The sequence below is a fragment of the Scomber scombrus genome, chromosome 20 (assembly GCF_963691925.1).
Source record: "Scomber scombrus chromosome 20, fScoSco1.1, whole genome shotgun sequence".
Classification (NCBI taxonomy): domain Eukaryota; kingdom Metazoa; phylum Chordata; class Actinopteri; order Scombriformes; family Scombridae; genus Scomber; species Scomber scombrus.
In genome coordinates this window covers 10,619,377-10,642,476 of record NC_084989.1, presented here as the reverse complement: position 1 = coordinate 10,642,476, position 23,100 = coordinate 10,619,377, and the positions used below count along the sequence as shown (strand labels likewise).

Sequence of the window (23,100 nt, the reverse complement as noted above, 5' to 3'; positions counted from 1 at the left end):
TCTCTCTCTCTCTCTCTCTCTCTCTCTCTCTCTCTCTCTCTCTCTCTCTCTCTCTCTCTCTCTCTCTCTCTCTCTCTCTCTCTCTCTCTCTCTCTATTGCTGTATTCATTTTTCACCTGCAATTTTATTTTTTCATCAGTCGGGGGGGCGCCGCCGAGCAGATTCAATTAGGTTCTGTGATTGGGCCGCTGGCATTCAGCGGGGTCATGGAAAGGTTAAAGAATTCAGTGGCACAAACATGATTATGGCTCTGTAGCATTTGATCAGAAGTAAGGTTTGTCACGGCAAAGTGGAGCCCCTCTGTTTCTTGCACTGGGACCACCAGTTTGGCCTGAGTGCAATGTGAGAACTGTTCCACGTGTTGGTTTAGTTGATTTGTCCATCGAATGGTAATTACATGCTGAACAGGCTGGATATACAGCAGGCATAGAGAGATACACAGATACATGAACAAGTGCATGTGTGTGCACAGGTGTGGCATGCTGCTCCATCAGCAAGCATGAACACGCACACACGGACACACACACACGGACACACGGACACACACACACGGACACACGGACACACACACACACACGTCCGGAGAGTAGCAGAGTAATAAAGCCCACCCTTGCAGTGAAATTAAAGCTAGTCAATGACACTGCGTGCTGAGTACACACTAAATCATTTTTATACCCAGATGAAACAGCCAACATAATACCAGCTCGGCACATGTATCCAATATCACCTGGAGACTATGAAAAAGACAGAAAGAAAAAAAACTAATCAAATATCATATTGGATGTGTCGGATTCATGTCAGAACAAGAGATTAATACTAAATATAGGAAATATGGTACAATAACAGTGTGAGATCTTTTTACATTCAAAATGACCAGGCAGAGAGCACATTATGAGATATTGGATTGATAAACAGGCTGGGATGCTGTTGTTCGGTGAATATAATAGAACAATAACGTTGCTCCTGGGTTAGCAAAGATTGCATTATGATTTTAATGTGTTTTACAGACACAAGCCCTTCACTGAGAGGAAATTATGTCAATAAATAAGCAGCCTCTCATTTTAAAACAAAGGGAATCATAGTCAATGAAAAAACGTGCAAATATAGAATGGTGTTTGGTTACTATCAAATATCTCTCGCAACGTGGCCATGGTGGCTCACACATGCAAACTATCGTATATTGTGAGCTCAGAGATATAATGTTCTGTCTGAGATGCACGTATTCATATCTAAATATCATTGCTTTATGTTTGTTTTTGTATAGGTTAATCTCTGAAAGTCAAATATTAAAAAGAAAAAAAAAAAAAAAAAAAAGAATAGCTCAATAGAGCAGAAGTTGAATTTAGCCAGATGATATATTTCATAAAATCTAGATTCCACTCAGACAGGACCTTATGATTTCAGGGCTGCAATTTTGGCCCATATTCCCATGTTTACACACATTTCGTTCCACTCACACCTGAATTTGCCCATGCATGAGTAGATTCATTTTGACAGTGTGTGCCAGTCATCTCATTTTGGGAGTTCCTGTCAATCATCTCCTTTCCTCAAATCACCAGAAGCCACAGCCATCAGGGAACTTTCCCTTATGCCACTATCTGGTACTTCAGGTGTGGAACACAAGCCAGATGAACACAAACAGTCAATAGAGCCGTTTGGTACTCCAGTCTCCTGCTGTGGCCTAATTGGCGGTGCAACACTCAAGTATGTCCTACACTTCCCAATTTCTGTGAACCCCCACCCCCACTAAGCAATCCCCATTCCATACTCAAGATGAGTATTTACATGCCCCACACCGCGGAGAGCAAACAAGCTCATTTAAAAGTTCACATGCTAATGTGTGACATTTAATCCAAACTTTACACGGGGGAAAAGGACACGCAACAATAGATTTTGATTCCTTTCTTGTCTGTGAATCTCATCATCTTTTGCCTTCCATATTTATGAGTTGAAAAGATGGGACACCTTAGAGGGGAGTGACGGGAAGGGACAGGGAGTTTACTATTTGGAAACTGTGCTGGTTAGTGATATTTGGGCTCCAGAGTCTAATTCTTTGTTTATTTTGTTGATATGCACAAATTATTCCTTATTATTCTTTGTTGAAGTGACATGACAGCTTTCATTGGAGAGACACTAAATAGTTTGTCACATGTATTATGGTACTTAGTGTCTGTGATATTATACATTCATTATTAATCTTAAATGTCTGCAGGCTTCTCAGTTTTATTTGGTGACATTTTACCAGCTGAAATGACAACTGTCTGTGGTATCAGCTGTAGCTAATTAATGTAATTAATTCCATAAGTTGGCCAAACCACAAAGTAAAACTGTTAACAGTTGTCTGGTAAATGTACTCTTAAAGGCAGTGTCTGCACACTCAGCCAAAGACAATTTCCTAGAGATTCTTCACTCTGTATCATTTTAATATTTCAAAAGAGTGGAAAGAATGAAAAGGGGAAAAACCAAATAGTCAGCCAAATGGGTTGCGCTTGGGAGGGGTTGTTGGTTGGTGTTCTCTCTCTCTCTCTCTCTCTCTCTCTCTCTCTCTCTCTCTCTCTCTCTCTCTCTCTCTCTCTCTCTCTCTCTCTCTCTCTCTCTCTCCCTCTCTCCCTCTCTCCCTCTCTCTCTCTCTCTCTCTCTCCCTCTCTCTCATCTCTCTCTCTCTCTCTCTCTCTCTCTGAGTGTAAGTGTGTTTGTGTGTGTAATGCTTAAATTTTGGTTTCACCCTTTGATACACAGCAACACGCAATGCACATTAAATCTCTATATAGTTGTATGTTAAAAATGTATTTGTAGATGGCTATATTGTTTTTTAAATCTTCAATTCTGGGTTACCTCCATGATCACTTTCAGTGGCTGTTGCTGGTCTTTTTTATGTTTTGTTTTTTGCTTGTTTGCCCCCCCCCCCCCCCCCCACACACACACACTCAAATGTGGGTGAAAGATAAGATCAAAATTTACTGACCCCCATGGGGAAATTGGGGCTTCTGATGCCAGATGAGGCCAGATGATGAATTTTCATTCCTTTTTTTTTCTGGCTGTGGACTCCACTTTCAAAAGGAAGAACACACACACATACACACATGAATGTGGTGATTTTTTCTTACACTTCCTGTACCTCAGAGAGTACAGCCTCCTTTTTCTGGTGTAACCCCGACAGCTTTGTGCTCTATATATAATAATAATAATAATAATAATAATAATAATAATAATAATAATAATAATAATAATAATAATAATACATTATTATTATTATTGTTGTTGTTGTTATCATCATCATCATAAAGTAGCACTTGAAAGCACAATTATATGATGACAAGGGTTAAATGAGCAGAAAGAAAAGACACAAATGGACCTTGAGTATACATTTTTGAGTGCCAAAAAAGAGGTTTCTGATGTACAAAAGTCAGGTTCTTTCTCTCTCTCTGTCTGTCTCTCTCTCTGTCTTTCACGCACACAAAATTACACACACGCACACACAGATCGACCAGGACAGGCCAGGGATGAGCACACCCCATCTGATCTGTGGCCCGTTCATTCATTAGACCCATGCTCTCCCCTATTGATTTCAGCTTAAGTAATGAGAAAGCTTATCCAAAAATCTTTAGCATTTGGGCTCCAACTTAAGGGAATCGATGGGGCCATTTCCCATTTTGAACAGCACATACGCAGGGGTTTTATGTACGGTGAACGGGACAAATCCCGATGCTGATAAATCAATAGGCCTTTTTGTCGATGGACAGGCATGCTTGCACACACACATACATACATACATGGACACACATGGCTGATAAATGGTATTTTTGAGGCAATTAAAGTGAGCTGTAAACATATGAAGGCCAATCAATTGGTCAGTGAGGTCTATTATCAAGGCTTTAACACTGATTTAGAAGGGGCTTTAAGGAGCCAGCGGCTTTAAGTGTGCCACAGTCACTTATGCAGATCAGCAGCAGCTAGAGACCTGCACAGATTAGTGCTGTGCTGTGCTGTGCTGTGCTAAGCTGCTAACACAACAAGATAGTATACATGTCACCTCTAAAGAGCGCAAATTCTGCTATACTGCAGGGAAAAAAGGGGACTTTTGTCATTTATGGTACTGCTGAGTGACAAGTAAAATTACAAGAAACTGACAAGTAATTAAAACTTTTAATTACTGCATTTTTGTTCATGTGCTTTTGTTATGTTCAAATCTTATATTCTATCTATCTTGATATAGCTTATTTTTAGAATGACCCATGCTTAAGCAACCATAGCAAACCACTGATAAATGTAGATGTTGCTGCTCATCAAATCTTTGAAAACAAACATTTTGTTTTGCTGTAATATTAACTCCGCTTAGCCATAGGCATTTTTGAAGAGTTGTACCACATGTACTCTACATAATTATTTTTTCAAATACACTTTGCATCTACGTTAAACAAGGAGAGGTTATGGGAGGGGGCTGTGTGCTGGACAATTCTATTTTAGCAGTGTAGACAAGCTTGTTAGGGGAAAAACGAATACATCACTGCTGTCCACCCTCCAGGCTTCCCCACCACTGATTCCACGTTGCTAAAGGTGAGACACGTGCATTAGCAAAGCTCACTTACAGACAACATTTCCCTAAGGTAATTGGTTCCACATTAATATTCATTTGATACTATGCTCTGTGCCTAGCTCCCCTCATCCGCCATACAGTGTTATCCCCTTAACTATGGGTTCAGATAAACACACATACACATATTGTGACACTTTTCTTTGCTATCTGAAATACTACAGTGATATGTGCTACAGTGCTGCCATCCAGGTCCAGTCCCCAAGCTGGTTAGCACTATCACACCCTTGATGCTTGTTTTTGGCGCCTTTATGGTCCGACACACAACGGTACACAGTAGCCCAACTTTCTGCTATCCAAGTGCGTGTACAAAGGACGTAACCACCATTCTGCAGCTGACTCAAAAACTCTTCTGGCTATGCAGTCATTGTCTATGTCACACCCACATCAAAAATCAACAGTCAGAGATTCTAAAAGAGCAGTTCTTGCGTCCTGTCTGCTGGACACCAGGCAGCAGTGTGTCATTTTCAGTCCACTGCTCCCCCCACATTTTGGTGATGTGAAGTTTAGTCGTCCAGGTCAGCTTCATATTTGGTTAAAGGGCTATTGTAGGAATGGAAGAGATATCCCATTGGTGGATCACATTGGATTACTGAAAGAATCCATGGCATGGAAAGGGAGTGTAGGTAGACTGAGAGACAGTGGTAGAAATCAAAGCTCTTAGCACACTATGAGCACATTTTGAAAGGTCGAGATCATGGATTGGTATCTCTAGGACTGCCTTCCAGTGAATCCCTCCAGTGAATCCCAAGCATTGTCTAAGTATGGGGTGCCGCAGGGCTCGATTCTAGGAGCTCACTATATTTACTCCCTTTGGGCCACATTATCAAACATCATGATATTTCATTTCATTGCTACGTAGATGATACACAGCTGTACCTTTCCTGCAAACCATCTGAATCAGCTAAATTTCCTTCCCTGTATAAATGAAAATTCTTCATCTTAAATCCTTATTATAGGCCCTGGGCACATGGCCAAGTTCTGCCTACTCTTGGCTACTCAACATGTTGTACCCACTGCTAAGAAGTTATTTTAGATCAGAACCTCACTCTTGAGTCCCATGTTAAAAGGCTAGCTGTTTTGTGTTTCTTCCACTTGAGAAATGTCTCTAGAATTAAATCATTATACTTTTAGTGATCTTCAGAATAATTTGTGGTTTTATCACTTCTTGTCTGGATTATTGTTATACTGTGTTGTCATATCTTGACTTCCCATTCATGGTGTCATGGTGTCCAAAACACGGCCACCAGACTTTTAACTAAATCATGAGAGCATGATCCCATCTCCCCTATTTTAGCTTTCCTTCACTGACTGCCTATCCATTTTAGAATTATCTTAAAATGTTAGTCTTGAATTGTGAGGTCCTGCATGGTAAGGCACTGAGCTACCTGGCTGAGCTTCTAAATCACTTCTCACCAGCCCTTAGCTTGAGATCCTCTGATAAGGCCCTGCTAGCTATTCCCCGGTCAAGGCTGAAGACCAGAGGTGACAGAGCCTTTGCTGTTAGGGCTCCAACCCTTTTGAATATCTTGAAATCTTTGTAATTCACTGCCTCCTTTTAAATCGTCTCTCAAGATTTACTTTTACCATATGGCAGTTTCTTAATTATGTCATCTGTTACTTATTTTATCTGTTACATTTATGTGTTACTTTTATCCATTATTTTATCTTTACTTTTAACTGTTGTATAGTTATTTATTTGTTGACTTGTATTGAGTGTTTTCCTGCTTTCTTTTATTTGTTCTTGTTTAATGAAACACTTTGTAACAGTCGTTTTGAAAGGTGCTATATAAATAATATTGTTATTATTATTATCATATGAAGCTCAACTAAAACCCCTCTCTCCTCATAGTGTGTTACTTTTGTCTCTGGTTTTTCTCATTTTTGACTTGTTCAACGTGCCCTGTTCCCCTTTCATCCCACTGTTTCCGTCTGGTTGATCTGGTGTGTGTGCATGTGTGTTACTGAGGCATGACATTTCAACTGTGCATCCAATCAAATTGGCAGAGAGGCAGCGAGGAACGTTGGGGAGTGATGAAGGGTGCGGGGGTGTTCTGAGGGTTGCCGACCAACCGTTACCATGGTGAACCACTTCTGTCAAAACTGCCAAGGTCACAAATGCTGACCTGCAGTGTTATGGGGCTTCTGAATAGCGTACTGTATATGGACATGAGGATTTCTTTCTTTCTCTCTTTCATTACTTATTTTTTCAATTTCCTTTTTTGATTTTCACATCTTTCTTTTCTTCTTTTTTAAACACTTTCCATCTGTTTTGATTCACTTTTCTCCTCTCTTTTCCTTTCTTTTTTCCTCTAGTCATCTTTGTTTATCTCTTTCTTTTTTTGTTTTTTTCCCTCTATTTATAACTGTGTGTCCTTCATTTGGCCTTTCTTTCTTTCTTTTATATTTAAGATTGACTAATTGCACCATTATGAGACCTGTGGTGTTGCTGAATCCATTATGTATGGCCTGCGCTGGCACTGGGTATGAACACTGCCTGTTTTGAGTCATTATAATTCAGTTTGTTAACACACAGCCATTGTGCTAGTGTGGGGTTAGGAAAGATGGTATGATAAAATATTGAGGGCGAGCAAGGCAGCTGCAGATGCTAGCTGTCATGTGTGAGCGAATGAATGTTATGACAAGCATGTTTAAACATTCATGCGGGGAGGAGAGTTTAGGAGGGCTTTTCATTAACACCAATATGTCTTCGTCTCCCTGGTGCAGACACTGCTGGTGGAAGCATGACAACAACAGGGAGGAGAGGAATTAACATCTCGAGAGGAAACTGTCACAGACACACACATGCAGAGAAGTAGAAACACTCAATCCTGTGCATGAGCACACACAATTTTTACATTGGCTGTATACACTTCACTACCTCACATCTAACATGAAAGGTCCGAAGTCAAATTGACACTACAGTCTCAAAATCTAACAGACAGAAAAACAACTTTGTCTTGTTTACGAGAACCACCATCTAAAAGTGTAACATCGTGTTCTGAAATGATCAAATAGCTCAAAGTAGAACTGAGCACCATATTCAAATAGGAAGAAATAGGAGCGCAATGGGTTTTCACATCAACCACAACAATGACATAATAGATGATTTTTCAAAGGAAAAATAAGGCTTTGGGAGGTTTCTAGGCCAAACTTACATCACCCACCATTACTGTTAGGTTGTCAGGAGATTTGACCTGTTAGTAAAAGTGCAATCTCTTGACAGTTCTGGGGACTAAATAAAAAGAAAAGCTATTTGTGGTATTTCTTGGGAGCAGAGCAATGGCCAATCTGTTAACATAACCTTGACAAATCTAGATGAAGAAACACTTTAACAGGTAGGCTCTGAAATAACAGGGCTATGGAAAATGGGTGAACTCTGTCCATGTAAGAAATGTTCATTATCTTGTCTTACCAAAGTCCACTCAATATATCTGAGGTATGTGTATCTGTATCTTGTGTTTAAAAGCACCAGGCATACACAGTAGAGTGGTGTAGCAAAAGAGCTCAACATAATTTTATGATTGCGGTATGTTATTGTAGAGGAGGTATACATATTTTAGCTCACTAAAACTCCATCAAATAGAGTGCAAAATCAATACCTATGCTGATGATCTCATGAAGTCAAATCAAGGCAAAGGAGAAAAACGGAGCATCAAGTATTCTCACCATAAGTGGTTGTGACTCGCGAGATGTGTTTGCATAACATGAGCTTTAGTTAATGTCATAAATGGCTTTAACTGCTGCAAGGTGCATTAAAAATATGCACAGTCATCTATTTTAACTACACCTTGATGTAAACATTTTGAATTAATCTAGTTTTCACCGGTCAAGCAATTCCATTTTGATATTCAAATTTGGTGTGTAAGTGTGTGTGCGTGCCGGTGCATGTTCGTGCAAGACTGATCTAATCAGTCTTAAATCAGTTAATAAGCCAAGGACACAGAGGAGATGACTCAGCTGAAGCATGAGCTAATATTAGCATCTCACCCCTATTCTGTACTGCGCAGCGTAGCATTCAATGTTTGGGCTTCCCATTACAGAAGTGCAGACTTTGGATGTTAAGCCCCGCCGTTTAGTTCACCACACTGAATTCTATTAGCACATTAGCAAAGGTGTCATGACCTAATGCTAATGCTGGGTGGAGCATTTTATACCTAACTCGTTTTTTGAATACCTTAAGTGAATTTTGATGTTCTAAAAAAGAAAACCAAGGGTGATCCAACCAAATGGGGAAAAAAACAGTCAGGCAGGCTGTCATGTAGAACGACAGACAGAAAAGTAGCATGAAGCTGACAGCTGATTTCATGCCTCAAAAAGATCTCTGTTGCCACTCTTAAGGATGAGCTTCACAAACAATATAAGACTTATTCTCATGGCAATTCATTCTTATGCAGTCGTTTTAATTGAAACTCTCCCACTGTCATATTAATATATAGGTATATACATAAACCATAAACCAGAGGGGTAGCAGAGTAGCCCTCTGTCAAAACTAATTATCATCTACAAACTCCAGATGACAAACTGCATGATGAAACTTTGAAAACACAGGCACATGCCACAGAAATACACACACACATGAATACTCAATACAAACATACACTCAAGTACGCACACAGATATTTAAACTGACTATTAATTAAAAGCCAGAGTACGCAACTGACTTGTGGTGGGCGGTTTGCAACACCACACAACTGGGAGACTTCCTGTAAGACATAAATCTGTTGTTCTCTCTCTCTCCTCTCTCTCTCTCTCTCTCTCTCTCTCTCTCTCTCTCTCTCTCTCTCTCTCTCTCTCTCTCTCTCTCTCTCTCTCTCTCTCTCTCTCTCTCTCTCTCTCTCTCTCTCTCTCTCTCTCTCACTCACTCTCTCTCTCGCATAGGCACAACAAAGACAGTCTTGTCCTGTGTCTCCCTCCCTTCTCTCTCTTCACCATTCATTAGAGGCACAAGAAGCTGTGGTCAAGTTCAAAGACAATCTACATTCTCTCTCTTTCAGTCACTCATTCATTCCCTCTGTCTTTTTATTTCTGGTTTGCTCTCGCTTTTACTCATTTTCTCCCCTCTCCCCCTCCCCTTCTTTCTCTCTGTCCCTCTCCCAAGTCTCTCTCTCTTCTCTAAACACTGTCTCTTCCACATGGCCCGGATAATGAGTGGTGAAGCTAAACGAGAGGAAACACAGCTCACTATTAGGAGGGGAACACTGACTGAAGGTTTTAAATAAACGGAGAGAACTTGAGGCCAAATTGTATTTCCAAGGACATAAACTAATGGAACAGGCAGACATTCTCTGAACAAATACACACTCTCAAACACACTCTGTTTAAACTACCATAATAGTTGTAAAAATATACATGTCCATGTGGATCTAACGAGAGAAGGACTGGCAGCAGGCAGACAGAAATACATGTAAATGCATATCCTCACATATACATGTACACATACGCAAATACTGTTTACATGAGTTCAATACCACTTATTTCCTTTGGTGTGGAAAGCCTATTACCTCACATTCAAAATCAGAACAATAAGGACATGAAAAAACATAAATGCTTGTCTATGTCATTGAAAACTAATTAGGCAAATGTGTTTTCTTAAGTGTCTCTGATATGCTCTCAGGCATAGAAATCCACACCCACATATAAAAACACAGAGAAGCCCCCCTGCCTCACTCTATGGGGTTAATTGGGTTATCTAGGCTGATTAGCATAACTAATTAGGATGCTTGTTAAAGGATAAGTATTATTTATTCAATTTGCGCTCTGCGTGTGCACGTTTGAAGCTGTGCATGTGTATAGATCCTTTTCATCACTGGCACAAGTTCAAATGAAAATGAAGCAAAGCTAAGTAGGCATGAAGTGAGACCTGTGGGTGTCTGTGTGTGTGTGTGTGTGTTTATCATTTATCTGTTCTACACACACAGATGCTCACCATCAGGTGCCAGACACCCCCACCCTCCTCCCACCCTCCTGCCAACATGGAAAAACACACACTCACCAAGCTTGCAATGCTGTAGCTCTTAAATCCCTCATCATTATCATTAGGCCTCTGTTAGCATAATTAGCATTGTTAACCAGATGAGCTGAGTCGAGCCAAGCTGTGCCAGTCACAGCGGCAGACATATGTCACCCTTCCAGCACCTTTCCAGGCTGTTGAAGAGGCTACTTGTCCCCCATCAGGTGGGTTTATGGCACATTTGCATGTTTTCACTGATTGCTGAATTATAATAAGGCAGCTGATGTTCACAGTGCATTATGATGCAATGTGTGCAAAAATGTCCAAAGGGGCGATTTCCTTTTTTTGAAGGCAAACAACTTGTAAAGTGATGGGGCTCTTGCAGTTATATCAGTTAATGCAACAATACCGAGCTCATTTCACCAATTTATTCATTCGTGTTTGCAAATGCAGATGCTGCCTTTTGTTTGTGATGCTTAACATGCGCTTCAAGCCGACAGTAAACACGAAAAAAGCAAATCAACAACACTCTTTTAGTCTTCAGCTCACAAGTGAAAACTCACAAACACACTCCAACACTCACAAATAACCAGAGAGGGAAAATGAAAGAGAGAGAAAGAGAGAGGCAGCGCTACATTTACTGAAATTAAACATTTTCTCATCAGCCTGAGGGTGCAGCAGGCCCACTAATGTATTATTCATCCCCACTTCACAAAGGAACATTAATCAATTATGAAGATATGAGGATCTTAAAGTATAGAGGAGAGACGAAGAGCGGCCCGTTCGTATTAATATGCGGCCGCAATCGTGCGCCCCCACCCCCCACCCCCTTGCTCCTCAAATCAATATTTTGTAGATTAATTTGGAGCGGTTGTGGCGAGATGGCAGGATGGAAGGAAGAGGGGGGTGGTGGGGGGGGGGGTGGAGGAGAGAACAGAGTGTCTGAGGTCTGAATTAAGGTGAAGTGTTTTGTTGTTGTCAGGTTTTTTTTGTTATTCCTTTACCACTCTGTGTAAGTGCGTCAACATGCATGCGTGTAAATACGTTGTCAACTGTATCGAAGTCCGTAAACATAGTAAGACAACTCAATTTAGGAAATGTCATCATAAAACTAAGATTGAAAGTCAACACACTGGCTTGGGGCCTAATGATGATACAAACACACAAGGATCGTCAAATTTAAAGTGTATACATTATCAAAAGATTCTAAATTGATAGGAATGGGTGCATTATCCTGTGTGATATTAGACTTGGTGTTTGAGTACAGTACATGCTGTGTGTCTTTGCAGGTAGGGCTTTTTCTCTTGATTTTACAAATATTTCAGCTTTGATCTTAAGTAGATGAAAATTATTTATTGCTCCTTCAGTTTATGTTGGAGTTACCTGTCCTTACTAACAACAAAAGCATCATTTTATACAAGGCAATTAAAATGAAGAAGCACAATAGATCTATCTGCTACATATACACTCACCTCAGAATTCAAAATAGATGTCTTCTCAGCCCACTTTTTAATAGCTTGAGTGTGGGCCTTTCTCTCCTCCTCTAAGGCTCTCTCCAACTCCTCATCTCTCCTCTTCTCCTCCTCAGCTCTCCCCTGTCGCTCCTGCCTTCTCCTGTCGTCTGCTTCCTGAAGCTTCTTTTCATACTTCAGTCTTTGTTTGGCTTCTCTTTGCATCCACTCTTCCTCTTTTCTCCTCACCTCCTCCTGCAGCTCTCTCACTCTCACATTCAGCTTGGAGAGCTTAAGTCAGACAGAGAAAAAGAAGGAATATACAGGCAATCACATCTCTGCTCTCTGTGAAACAAATGAGGTACTAGTCACTTAATCTAAAACTAATCTGAATCGTCAAGGTGCCCAGTGCAAGGTTGCATCTTAAAAGACAGCTAAGGTGAAAGGAAGTAAAGAAAAAGATGTTTCAAGTGACTGACTGACAGCAAGTGAGTGCATCTATGTTGAAATTACAGGCTATTTTGCATGAACATTACATGTACAAATAGGAGTACTAACATGAGCATGTGAGTTTCTGCCCACCTGAGCGTGTGTGTCGACACCCTCGTGTTGCAGCAGCTCAATGTTAGCTTGCAGTTTGGTGATGCGAATGTCTTTCTCAGCAATCTCCTTCATGTTGTCTTTCTGGATCCGTTGCAGACAAGACAGCTCACTTTTCAGGTGCACAAGCCTCTCACTACCTTCCAGCACCTGCGTCGCAGTCAGGGCCAAAGAGGAGTTCAAATGTTAAAGATTTAATTAAAAGATGAGGGTTATCTTCTACAGTGTTTCAGAAATGCTGTTGATTATTTTTACACATTGCCATTAAATAATTTTAAGATATCTAAAAACATTAGCAGCACTTCATTAAATGACAGATTTTATATTAATTCCAGTAATCACATCTTTTCAAAATGACCTCCTTTTAAAATAGTTAGGGATGACTGTCATATAGCATAGGCACAACTTATAGATATGTTTATATTCAGTGCTTCCAAAGAGGAAAAGGAGTTCATCTGTTTTACAGTTTTCAAATTATTCATGGTGATGGCAGACTGACACAGAGGAGGCACAGGGTCAAGCAGAGGAATGCAAAGCATAAACTGTTGTTACAGAATCTGATAATGGTGAGGGACATGGAAAGGAAACAGAGCACTCATGATATTAATTAACATGTCATTAGAGACAAGAGCCTTGTACACTGCAAGGAATTAAATGCATTGTTTACATTGCTAAGAATATTAAGTTGTTTTAAAATGTGCCAGATTCTAGCAACTTATTCAGTTCATACAAAAACTAGTTTAATGCTAAGAACCAACATGTTTTCAAAATTAAATTATGGCAGTCGCCTTTAACAGGGCTGTGTGTGTGTGTGTGTGTGTGTGTGTGTGTGTGTGTGTGCATGTGAGTCTGTGTCAGCAGAGCTTTCCGTGCATCTGCATTGCAGACGTACCAGTTAAACAGAAACGCAAGCAGAATGAAAACATATATCAACATTTGTTGGAAATATGATTAACAGAACAAGCTCCAGTTACTGTGCTTGTTTCTCTAAGGCTCTGTAATCACACAAACCACTAATTAGCGGCAGTGCAAATGAGTCAACTCACAAGCAGCATAAACAAACAGTAACCAGCCAACACACACATAAACAACCAACAAGCCCGGGTTTACCACAAGCACAAATGTGTGTGTGTGTGTGTGTGTGTGTGCATTTCAGCTACCCTGTGTGTGTTTACGTGTGCCTTAACCGTAAGCCACAGAAGACAGTAAAACAGCAGTGGGTATAATTTAGTGACACCCTGTAAGGAGGTGTAGGAAGGCCGTAAAAAACTCTCCCTTTTAATCCCGGCCGGCGACGCCATGTTTGTTACCCAGGGCTCTGAGATATGCTGGTAATTCATCACACACGCCCCGGCTTCCTGTTAAACCTGGCTGCACATGGAGCGCTTCGAGCACAGCTGCCAAACCAACATCGTAAAAAAACAAGACTTCTCCACCTCTCCGACAGGCTTCTAAACAATAACAAGCACACTGCAAGAAACAGCTTAACAAGTCATTTAATCTTGTAGTCAATCTTACAATAAACCTGTGGTGAAAAAAATCTGCCAAAATGATAACATTCAATTGCTCTGTTTACAATGCAGAGTAAGAATTTTCTTGAAACCTGTGACAATATCTTGAATACACTGTATTTTATTCAATTATAGAAACAAAGGAATGATTTAAAACAGGTAAATATCCTAACTAACAGGCAGACATCTTCACAAAAAGTTTCAAACCTGGACAAATATCTTATAAACATTTTTTTGTGGCGTGATCCTATAGTTGATCCTGTGTGATCAGGTAAAGTCAAGACAAGCCAAGTCGATTACCTTTTGCTTTTGCTGTATATTCTCTCTCAGCTCCCTCTCCAGATCACGGATTACCATGTCCTTGGTTTGCAATTGGATTTTTAGCTCCTCTAACTCTGAGGCAATCTGGACCAAGGAACCAGGCCTATAGTAGAGAAAAAAAAAGAAAAGATGAAAGTGAGAAAACACAAAATAGTTACATGATCATGTCCCATCATGTTGAAGCATGTTTTTTTCTTGTATATACTGTAACATAATGCTGTATAAGTATGATATATTCACTGGTACAAATTCCAGTTACAGAGGTGAGGGCCTAAAAATCATCATGATGTTAATAGATACATATGTACAGAAATGGAATGATATATCTACAATTATAATAACATGTGCCAAACTACATTATTATTAAGGCTTGTTTTTAAACTGTTTACTGTAATAAAAAATACAGAAATGTTACACATGAGGACCCAACCAAAAACTAAGTACTGTCAAAGAAAGAAGATTAAAATGATTAATTCATTTATTTAATGATCTATAAGAAATTAGTAAACAGCATGTAGTGTGTATAAAATGTAATATATGATTCATGAAAAGATCTAATTCGGAGGAAGTAAAGAGATGCTGAGCCTTGTAAAATTTGTGCTAAGGTGATGGCAACTGAAGCTGATACGTTTGTGTGTGTGTGTGTGTGTGTGTGTGTGTGTGTGTGTGTGTGTGTGTGTGTGTGTGTGTGTGTTCCCAGCAGTGAAAATATGTTAACTCTGCCCAGACACCTTTCTGAGTCACCAATGACAGCTGTCACACACCCAAGATGGAAGGAGAAAAAAAAACAGATCACACAGAGCGGTAGTGTTCACAAACACACAGACACACACACACACACACAGACACACACACACACACACACGCACACACGCACACACACACACTGTTTCATATTTACAAGCCTCATGAGATGAGTTATTCTGATGAAACTTTGCACAGATTAAAAATGTTAAACTCACATTTGATCAAGCGTGTCTGCACGTTCGCACCAAGCAGCGAAGGAAAGGCAAGATTTGACAAAAGTGACATGTGAGTGGATAGAGAGCGCTGAGAGTTAAATCTTTCACTTCAGTAAAAAAAAAAAAAAAAAAAAAAACCTTTCAGTCAAATGGAGTAAAAGCCACAGAGGAGAGTGAGAAAAAACTGACTTTAGATTATATACTCTTTCTGTCTCGAGTAGAGACTGGGAAAGAGTGCGTGCTGCTGTGCTATTAATTCACTTGACTTTTTTTTATTCCACTCTAACTACTGTGTTCCTTTGTTTTGAATAATCACTTTGCTGAGTATTTCTCTCATAAAATCTGTGAGAATGTACAGAAACAGTGTGTACACCTAAGCACAAAAGCATATACTGTAATATGAATGTGTAGACAAAGATGCTGTTTACCTTAAGATATGCAACATTTCAGTCCTCAACTTCTACAAAGGACAAAATCTTTTACAGCTGTGTTATAATGTGATTTTTATTTTTATTTTAGGGCTTTTCAGATAGAGGGCAAAAGCTTGATATAAATATTAGCAATTTGCAAACTTATTTCCCAGTCAGTTTGGTGGAAAAATACTTAAATCACCCCAAATCTAGGAGAGATTCTTTAAAGACGAATGGTCTGAAATGGGAACAAGTTGACAATCGAAAGAGGGTTTTGAATAAAAAGTAACTGCAGCCAATTTCATCCCTATTTTCACCTGCACAGTGGGGTAGTGGGCTTTAGAGTGCTGTGTGTGTGTACATGCATATGTGTACTACAGAAAACGTTTGCTGAGATAAGGGACATTATTTTGTCTTGGCAGAGGATACTTTTTAATAAGCACATAAATGCACACATGCATCAAGCTAATATGTGCTCAACAAATATTTAAAAATTATTGTGTTACTCAATTTTTTTTTTTTGCATCATTTAAGGGACAAAACAGGATTTAACAGGTGGGGTCTGTACTTTATACCTCTTTTGCCTCTTTGAGGAAAATAAATATGAACATGCAATACAGTCTGATCTGCAACAAGTCAAAATGCTAATTTATTCATGCCTTTAGGAGTGTTTATGTGTGTGCATGTGTGGGCGTGTGTGTGCATAAGAGGTCATAATTATGCATGTGTCAAATGAGGCTATATGATTTACTATATTGTTATATACAATAAAGTCGTTGTGACAAATGACACAATGTCAAACCGGATGAACAGGGAATTCCTATTTAGAGCTGTAAGTGTTGTTATGATTATTGTGTGGACAGAGAGCGCAGGGCGAGTAAATGTGACTGAAGTGTGTGTGTGTGTGTGTGTGTGTGTGTGTGCGGCATATGTGTGCGAGTATCACCGTAAGTGTGTGTGATATTAAAGCAGGCTCTCGATTTCTAAAGCTGTCACTCAGGCCTATTAGGCAAGGCTAACAAAATTAGTCATGAATATGCAGTAATAACATGCAAATTGCCACTCTTCCCCATGCCCCGTGTACGTGTGTGTGTGTGTGTGTGTGTGTCAGTGCATGCGTGCGTGAGCGTGTATGTATGTTTGCCCTCAGGGCTATAGACATTTGCTATGTAAACCCAATTCTTCCTACATCATTACAGCAACAAGGCATAATTCATAAGAATAAAATAAACATGTGTGTAGACTGGCATAGATGCAAAAACACATGTGTGTGCGTATGCGTGTACATGTTCATGCACAAACGTGTAGATCGTCTGTTGCCGCCGTGTCCCCAGGGTGATGTTTGACACAGCCTGGGTGCTGCCACAGCAATTAACCTCCCTGTTAATGAGAAGAGCTCTGTCAAGCAGCCAGATGGCACCGCCTGGCACGCTGCCATGCTCACACATGCACGCTGCACATTCACAGATACATAGACATGCACATATTCACACTTATGCACACGCACGCACACACACACACACACAATCATATCTCACCTTGCCACACACCTAACTGTTGCTGGTTTTCAGCGCCCCTCACCCCACTTGCTTCTCTCCTACATTGTCTTCTATGGCTTTCCATCCTACCCCTCTTCTCTCCCTCCTCCCTCCCTCCCCCCCATCTCTGGCAGCTGCTTATCCATGTCGCAGCACTGCAGATGTCACAACTCACCAGCTGGGAAAACAGCAAGGGAGGAGAAGAGAAGAAAAGATTTAAGAGGAGAGGAGGAGTTTGTTGCATCTCTGTATTAGACAGAGGAGCAGCCAACTGGATGAAGATTTGTAGATTCATACATGATTGATTGATTGTTTGATTGATTTAGTCATTTGATTAGCTGTGTTAAGATTTGTTTATGACTGGTTTCAGGAATGTTAGAAATCGATTCTAGGTTCAGTTATGAATAAGGTATACTTAATAAAAATCAAATTCATATATATATGTTTTAATATGAGAGCATGCAATTGTGTAGATATGTGCATTTAACATGCATGCTGTATGTGTGTGTGTATGTGTTGGTGTGTATTAATGAGCGTGACACTTGGCCGGGGCACGGCCCGCTGTGTGTGCCTGTCTGCTTGTCCACACACTAGCCCACCAGGCCCACGTATTGATCAGTTAGCTTGGCCTAATAGGAGAAGAGGAGCCTGACCTGGGAAAGTCAATATGGAGAAAAAGAGACATATCCTCCTCCCGTCCTGAGAGAGAAGTGGGAGAGAGAGGGGGCAGAGAGACAGAGAAAGTAATGTGCATCCACTACTGTCCTTGCAAAGATGAAAATGGTAAGGGAAGAGTCAGGGGACTGTCAGAAAAACAGCTGGACAATAGAAAAACAAGCAAATCCACAAGGAAAATAATAATGCAACAATAATGAACCTCCAGTCTCCAAAGCCTAAATATCTTATCGTTTCTCTTAACAAAGAAAAGTTTTGAGTCTTGAATTAGAACAGCTACACTAAGGGGTACTGTCAGATTGTGAAATAAGTTAAGTTCCTACCTTTCCCAAATGAGAATCAGGATATTCTGTCAAAGCTTTTTTTTTCTAACTAACTTTCCAAATTTGACTGCTTTTGGCAAAGGAAAACAGCACTCAAGTTAACTCAAGTGTAAAAAACTCTGCAGGAGATTATACCAAGGGAAAATAATTAAAAAAATTGGAGGGAGATGGAAAATAAAAAACTGACACCCACTCACACATCAATACATTGATAGATCAGTGTGTGTGTGCACCATTTCAACTGAAATATATAAATAAATCTGTAGATAAACAAAAAACCAGAGGAAATGGAAAAGTAGATAAAAGACTGAGGTTTCACCACGCACACGCACACATACACACACATACACACCTGGCTGAGTGATGCTACCCTGGAGGGTGGCTTCAATCTGATGTGTTTAATGTTGACGCTGGTGGCAAGAAACACACACACTCACCCGCTGTTTCAACCTGCCTGTCATTTTATTTCATGAGACCTGATTTACTCATTTCATTTATTTCATTTTTTTATTATATGTGCAGCCATTTAAAACGCTCAAGGTGTGATGCAAATCCCAGAGTCTCTGACAGCGAATACGCTGACTGAGGATCCATCACGCCCTTCAGTGCCTTTCGTAGGAATGGCAGAGAAACCCTGTACAGCCACAGACTAAATTGTGCCACGTTGTGCCAGACCACTGATTCCCGCTTGGCTGGGTGCTTTAATTGGCTGCACTACAGGCTGTTAAACAAGTGACTGGTTACCTCCAATCATATTTATATGTGTTCTTATCATCTGACACAAATATATTGATTGCAATGTTTGGAAATCATTTATGGCTTTGGATTTATTTTATGAAATCACAGTGAACACTAAAATGACAACTTCTGGGATGAAGTATTTGACCTTTGTTGTCAGCAAAATAAGTCAATGGAAAATGGATGTGACAGAGCAGAATTACACTGCAATTTTAGATTAGGTGTATTTATTTAAAAAGCTTTTCACTGACAAAAACAGGATGTACCTGATTCTTACATTTCTCACAGCCTCACAGTTGCTAAAGGCATGTAATATACAGCTAAAGGCATATTGAAGTCAAGTGATTTCATATCAAACCTCTCGCTGGTCTGGTGAGCTCAGCTATCTAGTGGGTGATGGAAAAATCCAGAATTGGTACATATGTATGAACATATACCACTTTCATAAGTTTTGTCAAAATGTGTGAAACTTAAAATAAAACTCGGTCTTTTCAGAGAGGTCTAAAGCAGAAAAAGAGCGAGCTGGGGCCCTTGGTGGTAAGAAATATCATATGGGGATTTGCATATTGCCATGGGGAGTGGTTTTGCAGTTACTCCCCATGGAGCTCCACCTCCCTAAGGAGAGACAGAGTCCCTGAGGCCAACTCTGTTACCTTTCTCTACACTGAGGGACCTGTGAATGTGTGTAAGTGTGTGTGTGGTCGATTCATGAAGTTATTATGAAGAAGTTGTTAGTTGTTTGAGTCACAACTTAACTTTTTTTGAGAACCTTTTGAAACTTGTTGATGAAGAGGGAGGCTGTGTATCTAATAATCACAAGAATTCAGCCATGTGTTTGTATAGTACAAAATGCATACTTGTGTGGGATGTCAGGTATTGGTTCAACAAGCTCATCCAGTGACAAAGTCTTCCACGCAACCTCAGGCACCTGGGAAGAAAACAAAAAGACATCCAGATTATTTAGTAGCAAGGCATACTTACAAAGTATAGTATATGGTAACTTTTATTACATATACCATATGATATGATATGGTTATAAATAAATACTGCACTTGCTTCTCTGAAACATAACTGTCTCTGACATATTCAAAAGCTTTTCATTTGACAACCCCATACAACTTTTGCATCTTTCATTGTGTGGAAAATTATTTCCTCTAGTGTTGTAAACTGTGATGAAGTTTAGCAGCGCACAGGAATACAGGTGTAAAGTGTGCCACAGCTGACTAACTGCCCTGAATTTGCATCTTGATGACCAGGGCTACATAATGGTGCCATGGGGGAAAAAAAGGAGAAGAAATTAAAATACAAAGAGCAACTGTATAAACGAGCGACCAAAGGGAAAAAAAGAAAAATATTCTTTCTTTTCGTCTTCCTACATTTTCAAAACAGGGACACCTGCACACAAATCACCAGAATCAAATCAAAAAGCTGACAAAATCAAATATAGAAGAAAAAATCGAAGATGAAATCTAAAATGTGATTACTCTAATGACTTAATCATTTGGCTTTCCTCTTTGGGAATTGAAAAAAAAATTTGACACAATAGTGCCATACAAAGTTACTTGCTCTGAAAGGAGGACATTGAGTTGAAGAGACAGTACATGCGTAGATAAAAGTGCGCACACAGACACAAACAGTCCTCTGTTTACTCTTAGATTCAGAACTCCTTGGACTCAACTAACCTCCACCATTACACTATCTGCCTGTCTCTGTCTGTCTTTCTCTGACTGAACACTGGTATGTGGAGGACGGGTGGGAAATACGGGTCAGGACAGTTATGGTGAGGTCAGTCCATACTGTATCTGTACAAAAGAAAACATAAATAAAAATATAAATGAACCAAGGTCAAAACAGTGGTAGGTGCTTAAGATGGCCCAGCTTTTTCATTACAAAAAACTATCAAAAAGAGAATAAACAGACAAGGACAAAGGAAAAGAGTGCTGGACAAAGAGCTGAAAAGACTCATATGTGAAGTATAAACAGAGATAAAGAAAAAAACAGATTTACAGAAACAGAAAGAGAGAAAGACGGGGAGTTTGAGAAAAAGAGAGAGAGACACAGATAGACAGAAAGAACGAGAAAAAGAGAGAGAGAGAGAGACCAGTACTGGTGAAATATCGGCCACTCTATCGCTGTGGTGACAGGGGTCACTCTGGGAAAAGGAAATCAATGCTGACAGCAATGACTCACAGGTCAACACATAGCTCTGTGTGTGTGTGTGTGTGTGTGTGTGTGTGTGTGTGTGTGTGTGTGTGTGTGTGTGTGTGTGTGTGTGTGTGTGTGTGTGTGTGTGTGTGTGTGTGTGTGTGTGTGTGTGTGTGTGTGTGTGTGTTTTAATTATGCATATGCTAGTTTAAAATATGTGCATGTGTGTGCAACTTTATGTTTTTGTGTATGTAGGGTAAATGGTACTAAAATAGTAAACAAAATATACCCAAAAGAGGAGCTGAAATGGATGGAAAGATAAGATCCCGTCCATTAAATGTGCGGTTAATATTTGATGCCTAATGCAGGCAGACCTTCATGTCTGTTAAGTGAACACGTTGCTTTTTAGGACGCTGCTTTAAAATGCAGTAAACAACAAACACAGATGGACTTCCTCATTCTTGACTCCACTATCCAATCCTTTTTTTAAGACCTCTGTGAAAATCTTGAATAATCTTAGATATTGAATTATGATGATAGAGTATTAAATCATTTGTTTTACCCTCTGATTTAACTACAAAGATATATGTTTTAAATACAACAGTGCTTTTGACTTTATAAGGTATTGTATAGTTATTTGTATCAATTCAAATAAAAGACTCAAAGTAAAAGTGGACATAGCTATGTGTGTCCAGTTTCAGTAAACAACAACAATCTAAACAACAATAAGACACGCTATTATACATACACACAAAAGACACACAATATTTCATCCCCCAATCATAAACATTCATATTCCAATGCAGCTGCAATGTGACAGTGAGAGGACCTGGCACACGTAGAGGTCAGTAGCTAATATAGGTAGGCTTTGCAAATATGTGTGTGTGTGTCTGTGTATGCATGCCTTATATACCCTTGGGTTAGCAGGAGTTACGACCTGCTTACATTATTAAGGTGAGTAGTAGGCTGTGTTATGTATGCCTAAACAGCCAGTCAATTCATTACAGATGCAATCCCTTAAGTACATGAATAAGCACACAGCTTCCTCTCCTTCTCTCCCTCTGAACTGTAAAGGAGACAAAATATTGGTGTGATGCAGAGCGTTTTAGATAAATCAGAAACAGGAGCAAATTAATAATAAGGAATAAAACAACATTAGCTGATTAAGTATGTATGGCAGAGTGGCGGCTGTAATTTACAGGCAGCTGGGCTGGGTGTCCGGAATAAGGTCTCATTATGGATCACAGTGTGTGTGTGTGTGTGTGTGTTTGTGTTTGTGTGTGTGTGTGTTTGTGTGTGTGTGTGTGTGTGTGTGTGTGTGTGTGTGTGTGTGCGTGTGTGTGTGTGTGTGTGTGTGTGTGTGTGTGTCCATCCCGTTAGTAATCCGTCACCAGTGGTCTCAGCTTTATGAAAAGACCTGCAATCTATGATAATGAGCCCTGTGAAGGTTATGACCACGGTAAACTCATTTGTTAGAGGTGGGGGGCGGGGGGGCTTACGCATATATGTGTGTGTCTGTGTGTGTTTGTTTTTTGTATAATATAACAATACCATTCAAGAGCGGTGAGGAAATATACTATTTAAGTAATGGTCAAAATCAGCAGAGTGCACGAGTGAGAGAAATAGAGGAAAGGGAATGAGAGAAACAGAAAGCACATTACATGGATGTTGCATCACATCAGTTACTTCCCTCACTCAGTTTTAAGACAAACAGAAGAGACATAAGCAATGCAGTTTTATAGAAGGTACTCCGTCTATAACAAGTAGGACTGATACTTCTAAAGTGATCACATCTCAACCTCCATCAGAGAAAGCAAGGATGTAGAAAATAGTCAAACAAATCCTGTCAGTATCTGTTCACTGTTAGAAACTGGAGGAA

At 39.9% G+C, this 23,100-nt stretch overlaps 1 pseudogene; it reads right to left on the bottom strand.

Annotated features, from left to right (window-relative positions):
• The window catches only part of LOC134002638 (trichohyalin-like), a 96,838-nt pseudogene that overhangs the window by 61,989 nt on the left and 11,749 nt on the right, over positions 1-23,100 (bottom strand).